This window comes from Hermetia illucens, chromosome 3 (genome assembly GCF_905115235.1).
Source record: "Hermetia illucens chromosome 3, iHerIll2.2.curated.20191125, whole genome shotgun sequence".
NCBI lineage: Eukaryota > Metazoa > Arthropoda > Insecta > Diptera > Stratiomyidae > Hermetia > Hermetia illucens.
The window spans coordinates 69130991-69153919 of record NC_051851.1 but is presented as its reverse complement, the minus strand read 5'-3'; positions in this window follow the sequence as shown (position 1 = coordinate 69153919).

The following is a 22929-nucleotide window of genomic DNA, read 5'->3' as shown; positions in this document are numbered from 1 at the left end:
CGCGATCGCTGGCTACAGTGCAGAAAACTGAATATATGTGGCGTGTAAAGTGGCGACAGTGAGGGGACCACTAACGACATTCAAACTCAGTCACCTACATCAGATGAAGATCGCCGAGCAGCGAAACTATTGAAGTTAATTTAGAACTTCTACACATACAGTCTAATCATACCGACCTGAACACTACATCAAAATTATACAATAGAACAATAAATATATGTACATCTGCAAACTAAGAGCCTGGCCCTGGAGAAGTGTGATCCGTGATGCTCAGGTACATACGAGGGGTACAATCCTCTTTAAGCCCATCCAACTACTGAATTATGCGGCAACATGGGAAGAACCACCCGAGACTACAAACTGCCTTCATCCAGATCGAGCAGGCGGCGCGAGATCTTGGGCTGCACATCAATGAAGACAAGACAAAATATATGGTGGCAACGTCAGCAAACCAACCAACCAACAACATCAAACCGCACTGGTCAAACATGACCAATAAAAATAGGAGACTACAACTTTGAGACTGCTCATAATCACAACCGATAACAGCTATGACGACGAAATCTATGAGCGATACCATGACCGCCAAGTTGTGGATAAAATCCGGCTCAATAGGTTACGGTGGGCGGGTCACTTAATCCGTATGGATGAGGATGATACAGCCCGGAAAGTCTATAAGGGTAACATCTATGGTAGAAAAAGAAGACGAGGCATAGGCCAGGACGGCAGACAGCTTTTAGGGATATCGAGTCCTCGAACCTCGGTCCTCGGTGGAAAACCGGGATGTCTGGAATTTTCTTATTAAGGCAGGCCTAGACCGGATACTGGTTGTTGCGCCGTTGATGATGATGAAGGGGAATGTCGCAAGTTACGCGATAATTACAAAAAAAATTTGTTTGTCTGCACACGTGAAAAAGGAAAAATTGTGCAATGTGTACCACAAATTTGATAATTTTTTCCTCTTACTATTTTTTGACGTGTTTTGTAAAACAAAACCTTATTAAAATCGGTCCAATGTGTGTCTGTTTGTTTGTGTGCCACACGCACTTTTCTCCAAAACGAAAATTTGGTGGAACGAACGAACGAAATTTGGTGGAAAGATGGGAACTATCAAATCCCACGCATACATGTAAAGTGCCCAAGTAAGGAGTCAAAATGTACGCACTTAAAGTAAGACAGGACTCATTTTTGGAAACTACCCAACCCAAAAATCCTAAAGAAATCAGGAAAGGGCGTTTAGGTGAAATCTAAGCCTCAAAATATGTCGCATTGCGACATCCGGTCAAATAAACTTACTGATAGTATATTACCAACTTTTAGAAATTTACTGAAAAATCATATACTACAAAATTTCCCAACAGCATAGAGGACGCATATACGTGCCAAATTTCATAGAAATCTTGCCATCAACTCTAAATTTATAGCAGTTAACAATTTCGTGGGAATTTACTGCTTCTAAATCCGTGCAAATAGTTAACGAGAATAATTGACATTCGCGTGAAATATTATGAAGAATCTGCTTTTCCTCAGCCCTTTTGAAGGATTGCGTAAAACACTTATGTGAAATTTAAGCTTCGACAGATGTCCCGTTCCGATATCTGCTCAAATAAACTTACTAATAGTATATTACCAATTTTTAGAAATTGACTGAAAAACCCTCTTAAGTTCATCCTAGGAGTACTAAATTTTGCACGGACAGAGAGGACTGTCTCGTACATACACATGCCAAGCTTTATGAAAATCTGAATTAGTCAAAGTTATAGCAGTCCAAACCGAATTTACCGCATCCTAAGCCATACAAATAAGATGCTGATGTCATAATTAACGAGAATAGTTGACATTCGAGTGAAATATTAAAATTCCATTCATGAAGAATCCACTTCTCCCCAACCATTTTTAAGGTTTTGTTTGCAAAACAAAACCTTATAAAAATCGTCTGGCTGTCCGTCTATTTGTCTGTCACATGCACTTTTTTCAGAAACGACTATACCGATTGACACGAAATTTGGTGAGGTGGCGAAAATTGTGAACGCCCAGACATGTAGTGAGTGACATCTTTCAACGTTGGGATTAAGGGCGGCGGCCATCATCCATGCAAAAGAGGGTGTACAATTGTTGTTCTCATCAATATAGTTATGCTGGGTATCAAATGAAAGATCTTGATTGGTACTTGGTTGTGCCGGTGTTCTTTTTGACATTTGTTGGAAAGCCGGGGAGTGGGAGGGGTCGAAAATGATGATTTCTTTAATGGGTCCATTTTTAGAAACTAATCAACCACAAAATTTGAAAATAATCATGAAGCTGCCTCTATAATTGGTCCAGGGCTGAAATACTCTCCATAACGATATCTGCTCAAATGAAGTTAATAATAGTATATTCTTGGCAAAGCTGAGTAAAATCCCCCAAGTTTATTCTAGAGTTATAAAAATTTGCGACAATATAGACTCTAGTATGAATCATCGTACTATTACTAACAAAGCCACCGTAGCTCAAAGTTGAGTTTAGCCTTTAAATTTACTGCAACTAAATATCAATATCATACTAAAATAAGTAGTCTGACATGCTAAATGCAGACACCTAACGAGATACATACAAATGGGAGAGTTCTGCACTCAAATCTGCTCCAAGAAAAAACAAACAAAAGCGTTCATACCTGAAGCGCCGAGCTTCACGACTTGTTTATATGATCAATTAGAATTACTTTCACTGAATAGGCAAATATTATATATTAGGTGAGTTTCGACAATCTCATTTTATAGTTCCAAAGCTCAAAGCCAAAGCTTGGCCAGAGCTGAATATATTTCGCATAAAGGTCCTAAGTCCGCATCTACTTGATCTTCAAAATATAGGCGGATTTACGCCCAATATAATTCGCAATCATGTTGTGTTCTGCGAGTTATATAAAGGAGCACATACACAGGAGCAACATATGCGAGCCGTTTCGGTCACACTGGTCCCAGGGCAGAGGTGAGGCAGCGTCTGACGACTTACCTCTGCCATGGTAAGAAACTGTAAAACCGTCTTCGCGTAATATTTTCGAAGTTTTGGTGCTAAGCCCTAAACGAGGGGTCCGTGGACCATACAAGGAAGTAAGTTGCTTCCCGTTTGGTAAGGGTCCGACACCAAGTGAATGCGGACTTAGGACCACTCAATCCTTAAACAAAAAATGAATAGAAAATTTTTCACACAAGATGAACACAAAACGCTCATACTCGATAAGTCCAGTTTCCGGTGTTCTGACATTTTGTCCGCGAATCTCTGAATTAAAGGGTATCGTTCAATATTATGACCTAGGGATGAGGGTGTAATCCTGAAAGGCCGTGCCTCATAAAAACCTGGGGCAACTTCTGGATATGTGCTAGGTCAGATGAAGTTAGAACATACTCAAAAATAATGTCTCTGCAGCTTTGTTGACTTGATAACCTTTGCATCTTATCAATGAAAAATTCTCCGCATTGGGATTGAAAAATCTCACAAGGAATCGATCCGCTCAAGAGCAAGAATTGGTAGATGACTTTGATACTACCCGATTTTGATAGCGGCCGCACAACTTAGTCATAATTAATTGCAAAATCTTATTCAACTTCCCCTCCAGGGTTGAGGTGATTATAAACGGGTTATCAATCAGTCGTTTGAAGCAAAGAACATTGCATTCCCCATGCTTAGCAGCAAAAAGAGTAAGCTGCCGTTACCTCCACTCAAATATCGTCCTAAGCATTCGCAAGTTTGCAGCAGTGCATTGCTAACATTGATCTGCTAGCTGACAGTGAAAAGTACATAGCATTGCGATGATGATTAAATAGAAGAAGAGATCAATGATTATTCAGTGTTTTAAATATTAGGGGCTTGAAGGTTGATAAAATTTGATCAACAATTTCGAAGCAAAACTAAAAAGCTTCTTTAAAGTTAAACTTGAAAATACTTTATTAAGGTAAAGCCGACAAGCAATCAAGGAAGGGGATAGTATCGAAGATAAGAGATGCTAAAAACGGGGAAATACTATGCAAAATTAAATAGATTTTCTCAACGTCTCGACACTTGGAAATAAAGGACCAAAAAATATTTGCATGTCCTGAAACCCCGGACACTATGTTCAAATTGTTGTTGTTGAAATTGTGATGAAAAACATAAGACATAAAATACAAAAACATAAATAAGGATTTAAAATATGTATATAAAAAGTCTTAGAAAAAATATACATATGAGTTCCAACAGAAAATGAAAATGTCAGAAAAATATCGTAAGTGAAGTCAGTATTATAATTTTACAAAAATATATTGGAATAAGGAATAAGTAGGATCAAAATTAGGCTAAGTCCAAATTAAATTTATCATCATTTCCTCTCTTTTATCGTTTTATCTTGAAGGGTTTCAACACCATTTACTGGTAGCTATAACGATATAAATAGTGTATACTGAATTTATCTACTGTAATTCCGTAGGTTAAGATAGTTTTAGTAATTCATTTTAGGATTGATTGCATATAATATAAAAAAATATTTTCAAAACCTAAACATTCTCAATAGGATTGTGTGCTCCGCGATTGAGAGACTTTTTTATGAATAATTTATTTTCCTCATTTTTGGTCTGCACCAAGTGACTCTTTGCGATTTTAATTCACAAACTACCAAAAATACAGCCCACCAACCACTCCTCAATTCAATAAAATACAGCAAACGGAAGTCTGGCTACCGCTCTTGACATAATTTCGGCTTCACATGTATGGGGTCAGTCATCATTGTCAATCCAGAAACAACTATTTAAGAGTCCTTTTCGACATTCAGACTATATTTTGAACATGTTTTCACTCAAACACCACAGAGTGTGCAAGGTAGAAAATGCTCATCCGGTATAAGAGTTGTTCAACTACCTGAACATACGCTTCCTACCCGTATACATAGTTTGCTTCCAACTGATAGCACTCCTTTTTAAGGATCTCCTATAGACAGCATCCTAAAAAAGGTACACGTGAGATGGATAGCTCTTATGCCATATTTTTAAGTTGAACAGACTACACCCCATCCCCGGTTAAGTCTTTACTATTTGCTCCAACACATCGCCCACATTGCCGACTTCCTATCTCGCCAGCTTTTTCCATGACGGACAAACATTAACCAACGGAAAATTTGAATGATGATTGGAAAAAGCTGTAAAATGCTTTATGGTTCAATTTTCCAGTGTAATCGAAACTGTATTGTTTCAGAGGAAGAAAGAAAACCAAACATGTTTTTAGTCCCATACCACGTGGCCATTATACGAGTACTCCCTAAGCATTTGAGCCCGTTTGCTTTGTGCAATAGATTCGGAAAGTTTACATTGTTGTATGTTTGTATATAGCGAATATTGGCACGTAAATACATACATATGTTCCCCGAATGGATTGAATAGCGTGGCAAAAAGATAATGACTCTATTGGGGGCGCTCCGAATATTTACTTTATTTTAATTGCTTACTTTAGTAGAAAACTGAGCACATATCACTTATGCATATCCTTTCATATGTTTTTGTATGTATGTATATTTGCAGTAAAGTACTGTTAGATGCAGTATTGCAATATTATTACAAATCATTAAGTATACATACATACATGGATGAATGAACGCAGCGGATCGTTATTCCTAGCGAAAAGAATAATTTTGGGTATAGTCAAATACAGGATAGAAGAAGTTTCTCTTCTATCAAATTTCAAATATTTGATACTTTTAAAGTTCTGTGTTATTCTGATAATCGACAAAAAGGACACTCTTAACTACATACATGGCTCTAACTACATATTCCTTTGTGAGTTATGTAAGCAGTTTTATTGCGTAGTCCCCATCGATAGATCAATCATGGTGATACCTTTCCAATTTTCTTGCTTCACAGTTTCAGGGCAAATGCGTCAGGATGCAATTTCCCAGTGTACTCTGTTTGAAAGCAAACTCACTAACATGGTCGCAAATCCTTTTGATTCCCTTTTCCATCTCATCACAAACGGAAAATTATTCAATCCTATCCGACAAAAGTCATTCAATGTTAGTGCCAGTATTTTTAGTGATGGTCTATCAGTTCAGAGGTTGATTCATCCAACTTCAAAGCTTCTGGGAAATACAAATAAAATTCAATGCAAAGATTAATAAAGAGTTGACCTGCAATTATTGATGAATCCAATTTCTAATAATTCAACTCATTAGTTTTGTTTTTCCATTAATTAGCTATACATTCTATTCAAACTGTAACGAACTTAGATTTTGGCGTTGTTCAAAGTAAACATCCGGATTGACGGGATAGATGGGTAGACATCTCGACGGCAGAGCTATTCCAAAAGCGGAAGAAGTGTTTTGTGTGTAAAAGTTGATTATGTTGCATTGTCAGCATCTACGTATGCATGTGCAACTCCAATGGAGTGCCCCCTGGACACACGGGAAGATCTTTGAGAGTTATATAAGCGTGTGACCCCCCACATTTCCAGGCCTTTCCTTTCGAGCGCTTCAGTGTTTTACACATGAAATATTGGTATCGCACCAAAAACTGAAATTACAGCCCAGAATTAATTGAGGAAGGACCCAACGCGGATCGCATCCTCGTCAAATACTGCGAGCGCCTCTGGTGATTGTGAAGCAAAGCGTCTGAGGCGGCGTAACCTCGGGATTTCAAGCCTTTGGTTTGTTGTGAGTTTCTAAAGTAGTTGTGTTAGTGTCCTATACCAAAGGAAGAAGGGTTTGGAAAAGTCCTCAAACAAGAAATGTATAGATGTTCTATAGGAATTTGTATTTATTTTGAACTTAATGAAACATTTTGCAATTGCTTAGCGGGTACGCAATCCCCACTTATGAATCTTATATCGGAAAAGGGGAAGCTCGAGTGGTTAAAGACTCCTGCTGAAGAAACGAGATAATGCACCAAAGTTCATTTTGGCTATATAATGCTTGAATTGTTTTCCCATGTTTTGTGACTTATGACTCCATCTTCTTTTATATCTATTCCTTCAAGTTCAGGACACAAAAAATCTCCAATCAGTAGTCTATAACGATGTCCATTGACAGTAACGGATCTTTAACTTTCATCTTTGAAGATAACCGGGCCAATTATTCCTCCAGCCCAAACAAAGACGTTGTGTTGATTGAACTTTAAAAGGATACAGATCCTTATGTAAAACACACCAAACAGTTGATTCATGAATGACTAATTTTTGAGAGCATCGAGATATCGATGTTGAAGGTTGGTATTCTCAACAGAACGTTCAGTTTTTGATTTGCCAGTTGTTTTTCTACCCTCATCAGAACCAGTTTCTAGAAATTTTTCACCAAGCTTTGAATTTTCCCGCTCATTCGGACGATTATTTGCACCAAGAAAATCACGGATTTTGCAGTATGTTGTTCCAATAATTTTAACGCTTTATTCTATCATGCAAGAATAATTGTAGATCTGTCTACTTGAAAAATGTGACTCAAACAAGTTGGATACCGGAAGCTCGACGCTTCGGGTATAAAGATTCTGAGTTCATCATATGTTAGGAACTTACTATGAAAATTCAAAATAGTCTTTCATATATTTCTAAACTGCAAAATATACATATGTACATATTAAAGACATAAATATAGCCCATCCGCTGCTGTTATACATATGTACATTTGATTTAGGCAACTAATTCATGCTGATATACAAATGACTAAAAAAAGTTAAAAAGGTAAGTAAGAATAAGATATTCACATGCATCCTGCCGTTCAGATGCGAAGATGACGTCATACGCGTCTTAGAGTGCAATCAATTCAATTAAAACACAAAACGCCCTAAAGCATTGTTAATAGTAGTTAAATTTCCTTCAAACTTCTCGTTTTGTTTTGTTTCACACAAAACATTTGTACTTAGCTCGTAATGTTTATGCATTTAGTTTATCAGAGCACTCAGTTTAGTATGACACTGTCATCCAGAAATTTGCACAAAAGTGACATCTTGACCCATTATAACTCTGTCAGTAATTACGCCTGTGCGTGTTTCCCCCAAACTTGGTAGTACCATGCTCTAGAAATTGATGGTTCTAGAATAAACTTAAGGTGAGTTCCTAGGCAATTTCTAAGAACTATCCATATAATAAATATAATAATATACTATTATTAACTTTGTCGGTATTGAGGCCCAGATACCATGTGCATGGATGCAAGTAACAGATTCTTCTCGGACTCCCCTACTCCTCCCGTTTGCAACTCATGTCAAAACTAATATCGGCTTAGAAAAGTACTAATCGAAGCCTTTCATTTGATACCCAACACGATTATACTCAGTGAAAAAAAATGTACTCCCCCCTTTTGCATGTATGGGGACCCTCCATACGGACACCACATCGAGTACGTCGCATACCAAAGCAAGAAAGTGCGTAATCGTTTAGGCTCCAGGTCGCCGTTTCGATGCGCTTCTTATGGAAAGCTTTTCGAAATTCATTTATTCTACAAGTAAGGGAAAAGGATATTTAGCCTTGGAACTGTGATGAATCTAGAGCTGGTGTTCGACACCTTTGCTCCCCTTTTCTCTGTGGACATTGTTGTCCATCTTTACTCGGGTTTGTTATCGTTCTTCTGTTTTTTTTTTTTGTCAAACGTTATAATACTTATGGTCTTATACTACTTATAGATTACTTACAATACTTATAATAATAATAATTTTATCTTATCCTACACTACCTTCTTAACTAACAATATTACATTATCCTATAATACTAATTACCTTATAATACTATACATTTTTACAATACTAGTGCCCTTAAGCTAGGATAGGTTTCATTTTTTTGATTTTCTGTTTTTAAAATATTTAGGGTTTTATTCTTGTGGGAATCAATTTTTTTGAACAATTTCAGGGCTTTATCTTTAATATACTTATCTATAGGTTCTAATCTTAGATCGCTATGTATGTCTAGATTTCTTATATAATGCGGGACATTAAAAATTTTTCTTACAGCTATATTCTGACATATTTGCAGTTGTTTTTTATATGTCTTACACATTTGGTAAAAAATATTGCTCCCGTATAGCAGAGATGGGCGAATTAATTGCTTATAAATTAAAAGTCCATTCTTAATGTTTAGTTTCTTAGATCTAATTAAAGGGTAAAGGGAATTCAACGTACCTGTGCATGCATCGCGTTTCGACTTGATGTGTTTTTAAGGTTTTGTGTGAAACAAAACCTTATTAGAATCGAGACGGTGTCTGTCTGTCCGTCTGTCCGTCTGTCTGTCTGTCTGTCTGTCTGTCTGTCTGTCTGTCTGTCTGTCTGTCACACCCGATTTATTCGGAAACGGCTAGACCGATTGTTACGAAAATTGGTGAGAGTATGTGATCTGGTGATCCCTTTACATGCAGTAAGTGGCGCCATCTTGTGTTAAGTTTAAGGGGGGGCTCCCCATACATGTGAATGGAGGGTGCAAATTTTTTTTTCACAGAATGTAGCCATGTGGGATATCAAATGAAAGGTCTCAATTAGTACTTTTCGAAACTGGTGAAGTGGTGAGCGCTCAAAATATGACCCCCAAAAAGTGTAACAGGTCTCGTTCTCAGAACCTATTCAACCGAAAAATCTGAAAAAAATCACAATGGTGCATCTCTACGAAATCTAGGCCTCAAAATATATCCGGTTCCGACATCTGCACAAATAAAGTTAATAATAGTATATTTCCACATTTTAGAAATTTACCCGGCACCCCCCTTATGTTCATCCTAGAACTACAAAATTTAGCATGCGCATAGTGAAGAATATAATGCACAATTTGGTCAAGTTTGAAGAAAATCCAATTATTATTAACAAAGTTATAGGAGGTGAAACTTTACAATTTTTTGTGAATTTCGTGCACTCTACACCCTGCATGACGTCATCATTACATATCAATTCGTCAATACCACAACGAAATAAGTTCTTATGAATTGGGTCTCAGAGAATTATTTTGTTTTAGTTTTTTTAGTTATTTGCCAGCCAGACATGTATGTAGGTATATAATATATGCGTGCTAATGAACTTTGGGGGTAGTCCCTAATTCAAATAGATATAAGAAGTAAATCCGAAATATGGGTACGATCAATTTATATACGTGCCTATATGTGTACAGTATTCGGAAATAGGCAGTTTGTTTGTTTAGGGTGAGCGTAATATCTATGGCTGTAATATGTACGTATGTCTCGTAGTTTGGAAAAATATGAAGGAGTATGTTGGATTTGTAGCTATATACGGATAGAAAAATATGCGTTGAAATTTCTTACATAAGATGAACACAAAACCTTTATATCCGAAGCGCGAGCTTCCGGTATTCCGACTTGTTTCCAATTTAGTCTGCTGTCGAAAGTCAGTCCTAAATATTTCGCTGTTGGTTTCCAATCGATGGGCTGATTATCGATTTTGATTTTTCCCGGATTCTGTTTTCTCTTTCTTGTGATGAAGATTGCCTGGGTCTTCTCAGGGTTTATTTTTATCTTCCACTTTTTGAAGTATTCCAACGTTGTGTTGGTTGCCTTCTGAAGATTGCTTGTGATGAGGCGTGCCTGTTTCGAGGTGTGAAAGAGGCATGTGTCATCCGCGAATAAGGAGATCTCTGTGAAGCGGTTGAATTGTCTTGGAATGTCCGCCGTGAATATTGTGTATAACAGCGGTGAAAGCGGCGATCGTTGGGGTACTCCTGCCTCTATTCTTCTTTCTGTTGATTGGTGCCCCTCCAGTGCCACCCTAAAACTTCGATCTGTAATAAAGGATTGGATTAGTCCTATCAATGAATCAGATATTTTAAATTTCTTCATTTTGGCGACGAGTCCTGCATGCCAGACTTTATCGAAAGCTTTCGATATATCGAACATTATTAGTCCGGTCAATTTCTGCAATTTTTCCAATTGTTGGAAGTAGGCTGATGGGTCTCCAGTTCTGTGGGAAGGTTGGATTCTTTCCCGGTTTCGGCAGAAGGATGATGATGGATTTTTTCCATGCTTTTGGATATGTTCTGAGACGATGTTATTCGGTGCGTTCTTGATGCACTCGTTTGTAAGTATATCCCATCCTGGGGCTTTTTTGCTGCTTAGTCCATGATGATGGTTTGGACTTCCGGTTGGTCTGTTTGCAGTTCCCAGTCTTCTCTTTGTGTTGAATCATCTTGTGTCTCTGTTTCTGACTCGTAATCTTCTTCAGATTCATCGTCCGATGTGGTGTTCTCCCTGAACTGGAGTTCGAGTGAGTCCGCGAACGCTTCGGCCTTTCCCTCCTTATAGAATTCAAGGCCATTGGGTATTTAGCCTGCAGACACGTGTTTATATATCTCTGACGGCCAGAAGAGGCACGCCCGCATCGGAGGGGAATAGACGGAGATTCTGTGCACTCAGATCGTAGAGGCGCATTTTATTCGATGCTCCAGTTCAACAGGATATCCCCGATTTCTTTATGTATTGCAACATGTTAGTAGTTGTGATGCTACCCCCTGCAACTTGAGTATATAAGCACCAATATTTTAATTTTTGATTCGTTCGTAGGCGGGGCTTTCAAACTGGAAATGCTCTGCGGATTCAATTTCCCCGTTATAAAATGAATACGTATCATCTTCTAAAATTCACAATCTGAGCATATATCTAACGAACTACGACCAGTAACAATTCCTACAATGCTTTTGCAAGTCCTGATGTGCAAAAGAATAAACTTTACAGTACGTTTGTTTAGTTCTAATAGGCAGAGTTTGCTGTGTATAGTAGCATTTAGACTCTGCCACTTGTCCTTGTTATTCGACAACCGCGTTAGCCAATTCCACTGGTACGTTAATTTCCGGTTCTGAAAGCCCAAGCTTAGAAACCAAACGCGCTACTTATTTCTGCCACCATTCCGAGATCTCCACCAACATTAACATAAGCTTGAGTATGCATTTGCAGATTTTGCAGTCCTTGTAATAGTGAGTTGATCAAGATACTTCCCATAAATCGCAAGAGTACCGTACCTTGGGGGCTTCCTCTTTAATTGATAAACACGGCTCCTGCAGTATCCAACTGCTCTTTCAACACATTTGTGTTTAAATATTTGCAAAAATCGCTAATTGTTGTGTTTATCCACGAGAGTCTACATAGATTCCACTATAGACTTTGTGAAAGTACCAGTCGATGTGCTATAGGGTCCAGTTTGCCGAATTTAACGCTTTTAAGAACTCTGCACAGCCTTAAAATCTATCTTTCACCATACACTACCATTACAGTTCTAAAGAAGTCACGTTTCGAACTCTTTACGAGCCACTTATTTTCATTCTGCAGGTCGTGAAGTTTAACTAGGCACGATTCAGAAATCATTTGGTTAATTTCCTGAGCTTTTGCTGGCTTCGCCAGGACAACATTGTACCGCTCTCAGCTTATAGGACAAGCCCCTTCAAAACATTTTCAAAGTATGCAATTCAGAGTTTTTAATTGAGCTTCTATCATCAAAGGAGTTCTCAGTGGCCTGAAGACCTATACTTAGTTACCAAGAAGCTCATTGAGTTTGAACCAATCCATTTTTCGGTTTTCGTATTACAGTCTGTTTCCCTGCAATAATCAAACAAAGTTCTAATATATTGAAACCTCATACAGCACTACAATCCTACTTCCTGGCCTCACGAAGGTAGCATAGGATATGCCCCTACGCTCGGAGGCAGGAGACCAGCTGAGGGGGTAAAATAAAATATTTTCTCTCCTCTTGAATTGCTTTTCCTACTTTCCCAGCAAATGTTGTATGTTGAGTGTTCGCATCATCACCTATTAATAATACAAGATTACTTGCAGAATGAATACGCTTCCAGAATTCGGCGATACTCAAGAGGCAATTATCGCGTTTCTTCTTTTGACGTTAGCCTGTTATTCTAAGATGATTGTGACTAGGTCCTCGCATGGTTGCTTCTAACAATATTGTGATCAGCACGCAGGCTCTTGAATTTCTTATGAATTTTTCATCGTAAAAGATCCTTATCTCATGGCTCTTGCAACAGCATGATCAAAGGATAGTCTTGCAGCTTTGCAAGCCTTGCAGGCATTGGAAAGGAAGATACTTTGACCAACATTTACGTTTTTTGACAACCTCATTATCTTATATGAAAAAGAAAACAGTTAGAAGCCTATGCTACGGATAGTGTGCCACAAGGTTTCCTCTCTCGGTCCCCATGATCAATTTCTTTGAAAATTGACGTAACTGGTGGTACTGGTCCACCATGGCCCATGTCCTCCATTTACAAAGGGTTTCATCTTTTCACGTCTAGCATTGTTCTATTTTCGATTTACCGTCTTCTTTGGTCTACGGCAAACAGTCATCACCATCCTGATTTCAGAAATTCGTATCCTGCCGGTTCCGTTTACTTTTCTATCATAGTTTCTCTTTGCCTTAATGCAATAATTAAAGGTGTAAGAAAATATAGCAATTGGTGATGCACTCTCGCAAGGTAGTAAATTATTATTTTGACATTCTATAATATCATTCGTCAGAAGCGGAGCTGACACTTGCGCATATGTCCATTTTTTTCCTGCTTTCGTGTTAGTACTTCTATAGGAGGAACTATATATCGCTTGTTGATTCGACTACCTTTCGGCACTTCGCTCCAATTTGGAGTGTTGGACACGGACGGTAGTGCGCAATAAAACAAAGTATTGATCACGACAAATATGGCGGTCTTACACCTTTTGCGCGCATTATTGCTAACCGAAAAATTTGCAGCGTGCGAAGATTCCGCTTCATCATGTAAGCGTGAACTTTGTGAAAAATCTGTGAGCATTTTCCAGAACCTGGCTGACATAGAGGAATTTAAGCACGTGCCGTGCAAACATATATCGATATGGAGAGTATTTTGGGGCCTAGATACAATGTTCATGGATCACCATACTTCTTCTTAAATATTTAGGTTTGTTAGTTTCTGAGAACGGGTATTTGACGTAACTGATCCTTTTTGGACCCCCACAGTCCTCCCTTGGTAACGAATGGTAAAACTAATATTCGTTTCGGAAAGTCCTACTACTACCTTTCATTTGATACCCCACATGACTGCATTTGGTAAAAAATTTACACCCCTTTTGCATATTTGCCCCTCCCTCCCTTCTTATACTCAACGGAGAACTATGTTACTGCATGCAATGGGATTCACAGGTCTCACTTTCATACCAAATTTCATATCAAAAGGAGTAACCGTTTCTGAGTTAAGAGGTGTGACAGGCAGACAGGTTGATGGACGAACAGATAGACAGACAGACAGGAAACCGATTTAAATAAGGTTCTCTTTTACAAAAAAAAGTGGAAAAACCTTCTGCCCGGGCATATTAATAGAATCTGTCCACACTATCATCATACCGTATTGGTTGGCTTGGAACCACTTTTTAAAATTGCGCACTTTGCATCGGTGCATCGGCCCCGGGCGGACCTAGGACCAACACGACTTTCGGAAATCGTGTCATCCTGTTCAATAACCTACTGAATAATTCGTTTTGTCCAGGACAGTGGCAGAAAGTGTTCCAATCTTAAAGAAAGGAAAGGGTTTATCAAATCTTAAGAATTGCTATCTAACATTAGAAAAGTATTTGAGATTTTGGAATTGAAAGCCGTCAGCGGGCATATCGAGAAAACAGGAATTATTGTGGAATGCGCAATTCGACTTTCTATCTGATCATTCGGCAGCGTATGCTATAACTGACAACATCTGGTTGAATGGCTGCTGAGTTTCCTAAGCACTTTGTAACGATGATGTCAGCACAAATAGAAACCTCACTACAAATAGAGAATTTCAACTTCTGAATAGATTATAACATGGAACAGTGGCTACATCCACACTTTTTGCGGTCATTGCCGGCGAATTACTTAACTTATTCGAGTTCAATAAATTCCTGAAAACAGAGGTGCAACTACTACTGAAGATGTTCAATGACATTAAGTTCTTTACGAACTGCAGGTGTATGCAAGTTAAGGAACAATTCTCTTTCAAAATTCTTTGGCGTATGCTAGTAGGAACTTGAAAAAAAATTGACAGATTTTCCCAAATGCCAAAATGCCAAAAGTACGATAGACAAGTTAAAATCAGGTTAGAAAGTGCTCGCAAGGCATCCGTGTTTCTTCGAAGACTCTTCTATGCTCCACATTTTAGCAGAAAGGTTACTTACCTTGCTCTAGTTAGACCAATACTCACCTATGGCTGAGCACTAGAGTGCTTGCCAAATGGAGAAACTAAGGGTCTTCGGAAAGAAATGCCTGCGTGTTTCACGGGGATTGACGAGAATTATATGACTAATGGCGCAATTAACGTTAGATTGATGCAAGATCACATAGACCCAGTGATCACGAATTTCGTTTCTTTTCTCGACATCCTCAATATTAACACTTTTATCGCTTAAAGTTTTTCACAAGATTCCTCCATTTTTCCTCAATTTTCCTGCTCCCAAACCGTCCAACCTATATACATTGGGAGAGAATCTTTGGGTGGCTGCGAAAGTTATTCTATCGAAATGATGGATATTTCGCTCGTGTACTTGGACGGAGGCGATTAGGTCCTGATTCGACCCATGATTCTCATATTAAGCAAAAAGTATAAAGTAATTTTTTGTTCCCTTTAGCTGCCAAAATAATTTTAATTTTCAAAAAAAAAAAATTATCTTTAAAGTACGAAAACCGCAACGACTCAAAAGCTCCGATAGCTAGGGTATTAAAATAAACGTTGCATCCCAACTAAGACTTCGCTCTAAAATATGAATGTCAATTTGTATAAATAAAGAAAGACATTTAGATTATGAATCCAAAAGCTAAATTGACCCCCCCCCCCCTCGATCAATGTTCCTCCTGTCTCAGATGTATGGTGGGGTGCCGCCTTCGAAGTTGCTTGGTATCTTCAAGCCATTCAGGATCATTGTTTCACCATGGACAATCCAATTTGGTCTGCAGATTTTAAGTTAATTTTCATCCATGAGGATATTAGTTTTTGCCAGTCTGTCTGCCACCCGCACTTTTCTCCAAAATGGCTCGGAGCGAAATTTGATGGAAGAACGGGAACTTTCAAATCTCTCGCATAGAGTGAGCAACATCAATTACCGTGGAGTTTAAAGAGGGGCTTCCCATATATGCAAAGGGGGATGAAAGATTATTTTCCACTGAATATGGGGTCATGTGGGGTATCAAATTAAAGGTCTCGATTAGTACTCTTCCAGACTGATATTAGTTTTGACGCGAACTGTAAAGTGCACGAGTAAGGATTCGAAATGTTCACAATTAAAGTAAGACAGGACTCATTTTCGGAAACTACCCCAAAAATCTGAAAAAAAAATCAGGGGGCCGCACTTTAATGAAAATCTAGACCTCAACATAAGTCCCATTCCGATGTCTGCCCAAACAAACTTACTAATAGTATATTACCAACTTTTTGAAATTGAATGAAATCCCCTCTAAATTTACTCTAGAAGTAGTCTATGCCTAGCGCATAGACTACTCCTAGAGGACATACGCATGCCATGGAAACCGGCCCATTAGTGCCAAAGTTATAGCAGTTGAAACTTAACAATTTCGCATGAACCTACCGAATCTGAAGCCATACAAATAAGATGCTGACATGATAATTGACGAGAATAATTGACATTCGAGTGAAATATTAAAATCCCATTTATGAAAAGTTTGCTTCTCTCCTTTTCAAGGTTGGTAGTGGTTCCCCATACATGCGAAACGGGGGTGCATATTGTTTTTGCAGAATATGGCCATGTGGGGTTCTATTAGTAATTCTCGCAACTGGGTCCATATTTTATATCGGGTGAAACGTAGGGGAGTGAGGGTCGAAAATATAATCGTCAAAAAGTGTAATAGGTCTAGTTCTCACAACCTATCCAACCGAAAAATCTGAAAAAAAACCACAGTGGTGTATGTAAATAAAATCGAGGCTCGTTCCAACGTATAAATAAGGCTAATAATAGAATGTTAGCATATCCATGCTAGAAGTACAAAATTTGACAGTGGTATAAGAAATTCGGAGTCGCTTTCCTATTTACGGCTTACTTTTACAAGTTTATAACTGCCACTGATTGAGCATTTAGAATGAAAAAAATGTTTATTAAAATAAAAGTAAGATGAATTTTTTGCCAAAACATTAGTGTATTGTGAATATTAAAATTCCAGAAAAAATGGGTTAAATAGGGGAAAACTCAATTCTATCGAATGGAAATTTGTAAGTTCTAAACTTCTCACTTTATGTGAACAAATTGAGATTTATGTTTTAGGGTGAAGTCTAAGCTACCATAGTTTTTGAGTTCTTGCGATTTTCCTCTTTCAAAGACAATTTTTTTTCTTAAAAATGAAAATGCCTTTAGTAGCTAAAGAATTAAGAAATCAAAAAAATATAATTTATATTTTTTGGTTAGAATTAAATGGAAAATTACTTGGCATAACGTCTGTCTAGTTGATCAGAAATACCCTGCATTGGAGCACCCCTGGAAAGAACTTGAGTGTAGCAGCTCTAAAATTCCACTGGGGATAATCCAGAGCGAGAATATTTGATGTTAGGAAAAATGAAAAAGAGAAATGGTAGTTGCGGGATGCTGGTTCGGACAAAAAGGGAAAGTTACTCCTTGTTATTTCCGAACCAAGCCCACTCACACCTGACAGTTGGTAGCCCCGGATTGACTAGTCAATCTGGTGGTGAACTAACGTGGGCGGGGACAACGAAGACGACCTGGCATGCATTGACTAATGATTTGGCAAACGATTCGGAATAGGTTGCACATGATCTGACAGGTGTAGCGCTACGTTACCTTAGTATAAGAGAGTGACATCTCGCGGAAATGGTTGCCTCCGTCCCGATTGCAACCTTGGCAGGGCTGCAAGTACTTTGAAAACTGTGGCGTCATTAAGTTGGCAGTGCAGGCTCAGTTGAATGGACTCCTCACTAGCGCCTAATCCCGGCTTTGAATACAAACACAAACTCCACATAAGGATATGTGTCAACCCACTCGTGACATCCCAGGTCGTATAGACAATCACAGGGATCATTTAAGGCGACTGGACTTTGTAGTGAAGAAAGCGTCTTGCAGCTGGAACCCAAATTAAAATGATAACATAACAACAGACAAAAGAATTGCTGCGGTTACCGCTTCTGGCAGCTAAATTGCGAGATCCCACTGTAAATCCCTTTGCAAGAAGCGCCAAATTACGACGGTTAGCTACTGAAATAGTAGAAAGGTCCACTGATCCAACGGTGAAGGCGACTAGAAGTAACGCCGTAGAGGCTTAGAGTTTGGCGACCAAAAAGGCGAGACGCTCTCGAATTCGAGTTCGGAAAAGGGGCCATGAGAAAAGAAGACAAATTTCAATTTTCAATTTTTGTCGGAAAAAAAGGGTGACGAACTCTTCAATCAGGCGGAAATGCAACTCATCTCATCGGAAAGGATCGACCTCAACCGTAAAGCAAGAGTCGAAGAAAAAAGGCTACTCAAGAAGTGCGCGGAAAGTGAAGGCTGCTACCATCGTCTAGCGAAACAGCAATGAATGTCAAAAATGGCATAATGGAGATGGAAGAACTGCTGGACCTTATTGCACACAACCAAAATTCCTGGATGACAGCCGAAGAGGAGCTGAGGATCTCCCGCTGACGATAACCAAGTGGGCCAAACAGCGCCGAAAACAAAAAATTCGACTACGACATCAGCGTCAAAGGAAAAGAAAAGTGGTAAACAACGGATAAGGTGGAGGCGATAAAAAGAGATTACTCAGATGTAGGCAGCCTTAAGGTAGGAGTTAGGCCTGTCAACTCTAGAGGACACAACTTGGCTATCGTCGCTGAGAAGACAGCGTACCAACTTCCCCATTCCGCGAAAATAAAAATCGGGTGGATTATTTGCAGAATAAGACGAAGGGGAATACCAACACGCTGCTTTAATTGCTGGGCATACGGAGATATAACAGAGGCTTGCAAGAAGCAGGAGAGAAACACTTTGTGCGTGGTGAACCCGGGAACAAAGCGAAAACTTGTGATTTGACAAAGTGATGTGTTCTTTGCAAGGACCGCGATCTACAGAAAAAAGATGTGGCTCATGTTCCCGGTTCTGGGCATTGCCAGGTCTTCAAAGAAGAGTTAGACAAAATGAAAAGCCAAGCACCACGATTCACATCTAAGCAAGCAAACATGAATAGGAGTGTAACTGCTCACGCTCTGATAGGGGATATGGTGCAAGAAAGAGTTGACTTGTTGCTTCTCAGTGAGTATTATCGAGATAGGATTTCACCGTGGTGACACGATCCCTGACGTAACTTTCGCTACGGACACCGTAGTGTGAGCAGTCCAATGATGTAAGGTACTTAAGATTTCACGCCCTTTCCCAATGTTCTGAGGTCCAGCAAACACCTTTCGAGTGGAACATCGGGAAAATCAATGTAGAAAAATTTGTCGAACCTCTCTCAAGAGGGGTAATTCAGCGACAAGATAGAGGAACTACAACTCCATCGCTAGTTCATTCAACAATGAGTCCTATTACCGCAGCAGCAGAGGCACGCTGCTGACAGGAGCTAATCAACGACGTAAACAAAGAGACATGAAGCCCCGGGAATAAGTTGGTTTCCATGAAACTCGGTGCCCATCGGTTGCCCTGTTGTGTGGAAGCAGCGAAGATGGAAGAAATCGTGCAGCGACTTTTTTCTGTCCACCCCATCCGAACTGACGCTGTTGACAAAGGAGTAAGTACTGAGGAATACCCACTCTCCACTGCAAAGGAACTAGAGGAGACGGTCCTGTCCATGAAGAGCAAAAAAGTACCAGGATTGAAAGATATTCCAAGCGAAGTGTTGAAACTCCTATGTAAATACAAGCTTAACTTGCTACTCGGCGCATTCAACGCGTGCTTGACAGGGGGTGTTTTTATCTCCTGCTTGAAGATTGCGAGACTTGTGCCAATAAACACTAGCAAAGAAGGCCCAGAGATGCCGTCAGCGTATCGTCCGCTCAGTATGTTGTGCCAATAAACACTGGCAAAAACGGCCCAGAGATGCCGTCAGCGTATCATCCCCTCAGTATGTTGTATGTATGCCACGACTGACTGACGCAATATGTGCTGCCGGAGTGAATGGAGCGATGCAAAATTGATGCCGTTCAGAAAGTAGTCCAGGCAGGCGCTGAAACTGGCTGTCGCACACCGTTCCTACTGTCGGCGAGTGATGCTCCTTGTGACCCTCGACGTAAGAAACATCTTTAATTCTGCGGGGTGATGCGACCTATTTTAGGCATAGGAAACTCGTTTCCATACACCAGGCTACCTATTGAGGATATTAAGGGACTATTTAAAGGGCCGTGCCCTATTCTGCTAGACCCAGGAAGGACAGCGCAGAGTGAAGGTAACATCGGGGGGCGACTCAAGGATCAATTCTTGGTTCGGATCATTGGGAAACCTCATTTAGTAAGATAGACTTCTACGACTCGAAATGCCGAATGAATCGCATCTGGTAGGATACGCGGATGATGTTGCCGCACTGGTTACTGCACCCACGGTGGAATAAGCTTAGCGCACTCTGGGAATAGCGATGCGGCGGATAAACAGATGAATGACTGAATATGGATTCCTGTTAGCTTAGCCCTATTCAGATGGTTGAAATGATAGTTTTTTCTAAGGCGGCGGTAAAATACGTCGGTATCATGAAAGACATGAAGATGAGCTTCTTAGAGCAGATTCGCAACATCGCACACAAGGCTGCGGCCAGAATGTTTGCAATTTGCCCTATCCAACAAGTGTCGCTTGCTGATGAGCAATTCAATCCGTCCTCCTTCACGTTTTTGAAATATGAGCTGGCTCCTTCAGTAAGCATATGTACCGTAAGTGCCTAGCGCAAATATAAAGACGAGGAGCTCTGCGAGTTGCGTTCGCTTATTGCATCGTCTCGGAGCCAGCTGTAATGGTGATAGCGGGAGTTATTCTTAACCCTCTCTATGCTGCTATGTGGGCCTATATACCTGAGGAAAGGTGAGGGAAATAACGAAGCTGTGGTTTGTTTAGAGAGATCTCGCACTCTCTTTCCGATGGCAGCAATCTTGGAAAAAGAATCGAGAGGTAGATAGATCGCGTATCTCATAAAATAAGTGCGGCTGAGGTTCAATCGAAAGCCCGGTAAGGTAATAGTCAACCTTACCGGGCTTTCGATTGAACCTATCCCAGATGTTCGGCGGACACGGGTATTTTCAATCTTATTTGCATGCAATTGGGAAATTACGGTCGCCCAACCATATTAGTTACAAGGACGTGATGGATGATGCCTACCACGCCCCTTTTTTTCTGCAGAAGGTGGGAGCGCCTTTGCCATCACCTTTCAATGAAATGGTGTCTTGAGTCCCTGGACATCATAATTGAGGTCATGCTGCAGAGCGAAGGCATGTGGTGTTAAGTGGCATTCTTAACACGAAAAAGAGGGAGATAGATATGATGCCTGGGTAGCTGAGGCTCCCTGAATATATAGGGTTGTGCCCCTATATTAAATAGACCTGGCCTGAAGTAATATGTCAAACGGTTGCCGGTCAGAGTCCCGGAAGCCCCAGGGGTGTATTTTAACTGTTTTAACGAGTAGTCTGCCTCAGACAGGAATCCGGTAATTTATGCGTGAATGTATTTCAACACCCTACCCCCCTCCTTCTAAAAAACAAATTCATCGAAAAAAAGTGGATAATATTTAAATAAATTGTCCATTTCATTAGCTTCAAGACTAAATAAATTTTAGATTTTTGTGTTAGTCTCTCTGAAAATAATGTTTTTATGCTAGATTTAGATTTAAATTTATATACCAGCTAAACAGTTTTAAAAGGGTCTAATTGCAATAAAGTTAACTTTAAATTAAAATCAGGTTTTCAAGATATAAAAGACAGCATTAGGTTAGGATATTTCTGTTTAATTTTCTATTTACTTTCGTCAACAAGATACTGATACCTTGTTTTTTCACAGTTTGGTGATAACTTCTATATTATTTTTTAATCTGCTGTATTGTTGTATTATGGTTCGTTATTTGTTAACAAAAACCTTGTGAACCCATAGTGGCCATATGTTTCAATGTTTACTTTTTTTGTGAGATTATAACATTGCTTTTTGTTTGTTTTTCAATCCACGTAATACTTTAGATTACCTGTGGTTAATAAGATGATTTTGAAAACTAAAACCGGGCCATAGCGGTAAAAGGAGGAAATGTGAATCATAGCATGTCATTTACCATACATTAAAAACTTCATATGCTACTGTTATTGCAAGAATAAGTACTCATTAATGAACTATCTAATACTAAACGCGGCCCAGATTTCTCCATTTAACGAGCTAAAACTAAGATAACAATCCACACCAGATGTTATCAGTAGTATTCAGAAAGCTTATGCATTCTGTGCTTCAGAGGAATTGGACGGAAATAAATAACAGTAACGACTCTTTCTCAGGAGCCTTCCTTTCATCATTTTGAAGAGCAGTATCAACAACATTCTCTTTGTGGTGCACTTGAAATTGTAGCTAAGATGATAGTTCTCGTTCAATGGAAGATCTTGGTCTAAGGAACATTACAGAAACCGAGGCCACAAGTGGAATTCGATCCAGAAATAAAACCGAATACTCTTCAAAGGTAATAGTTAACGAAGGATGATAAAATTTAAATTGTTACATTCATTGGCTTCTCATCAGCTTCCTGTATCAAATTAAAAACAAGAACCCTTTTATAGTCGCTCTGGTTCCAGGAAATTCATAAGTCGTTTATACAGTAAAGTAGAGCTCGTTGCCATGAATACCCGACATCGACAACAATAACAAAAATAACATCAACTGATGTAATCGACGAAGTAAGATTCAAAAATATAGCGAAGAAAGAATATCTCATACCTCTCCCACGCCCACTTCTGCAGGTTTCAAGTACGCTCCGCGTGGAGCTGTTGGAGGGAAATACGTGGAAATTTAACATTTTATCCTGAAATGTCAGAGTACAATACTTCAATCAGAGTAGCATCCTCTTCCAG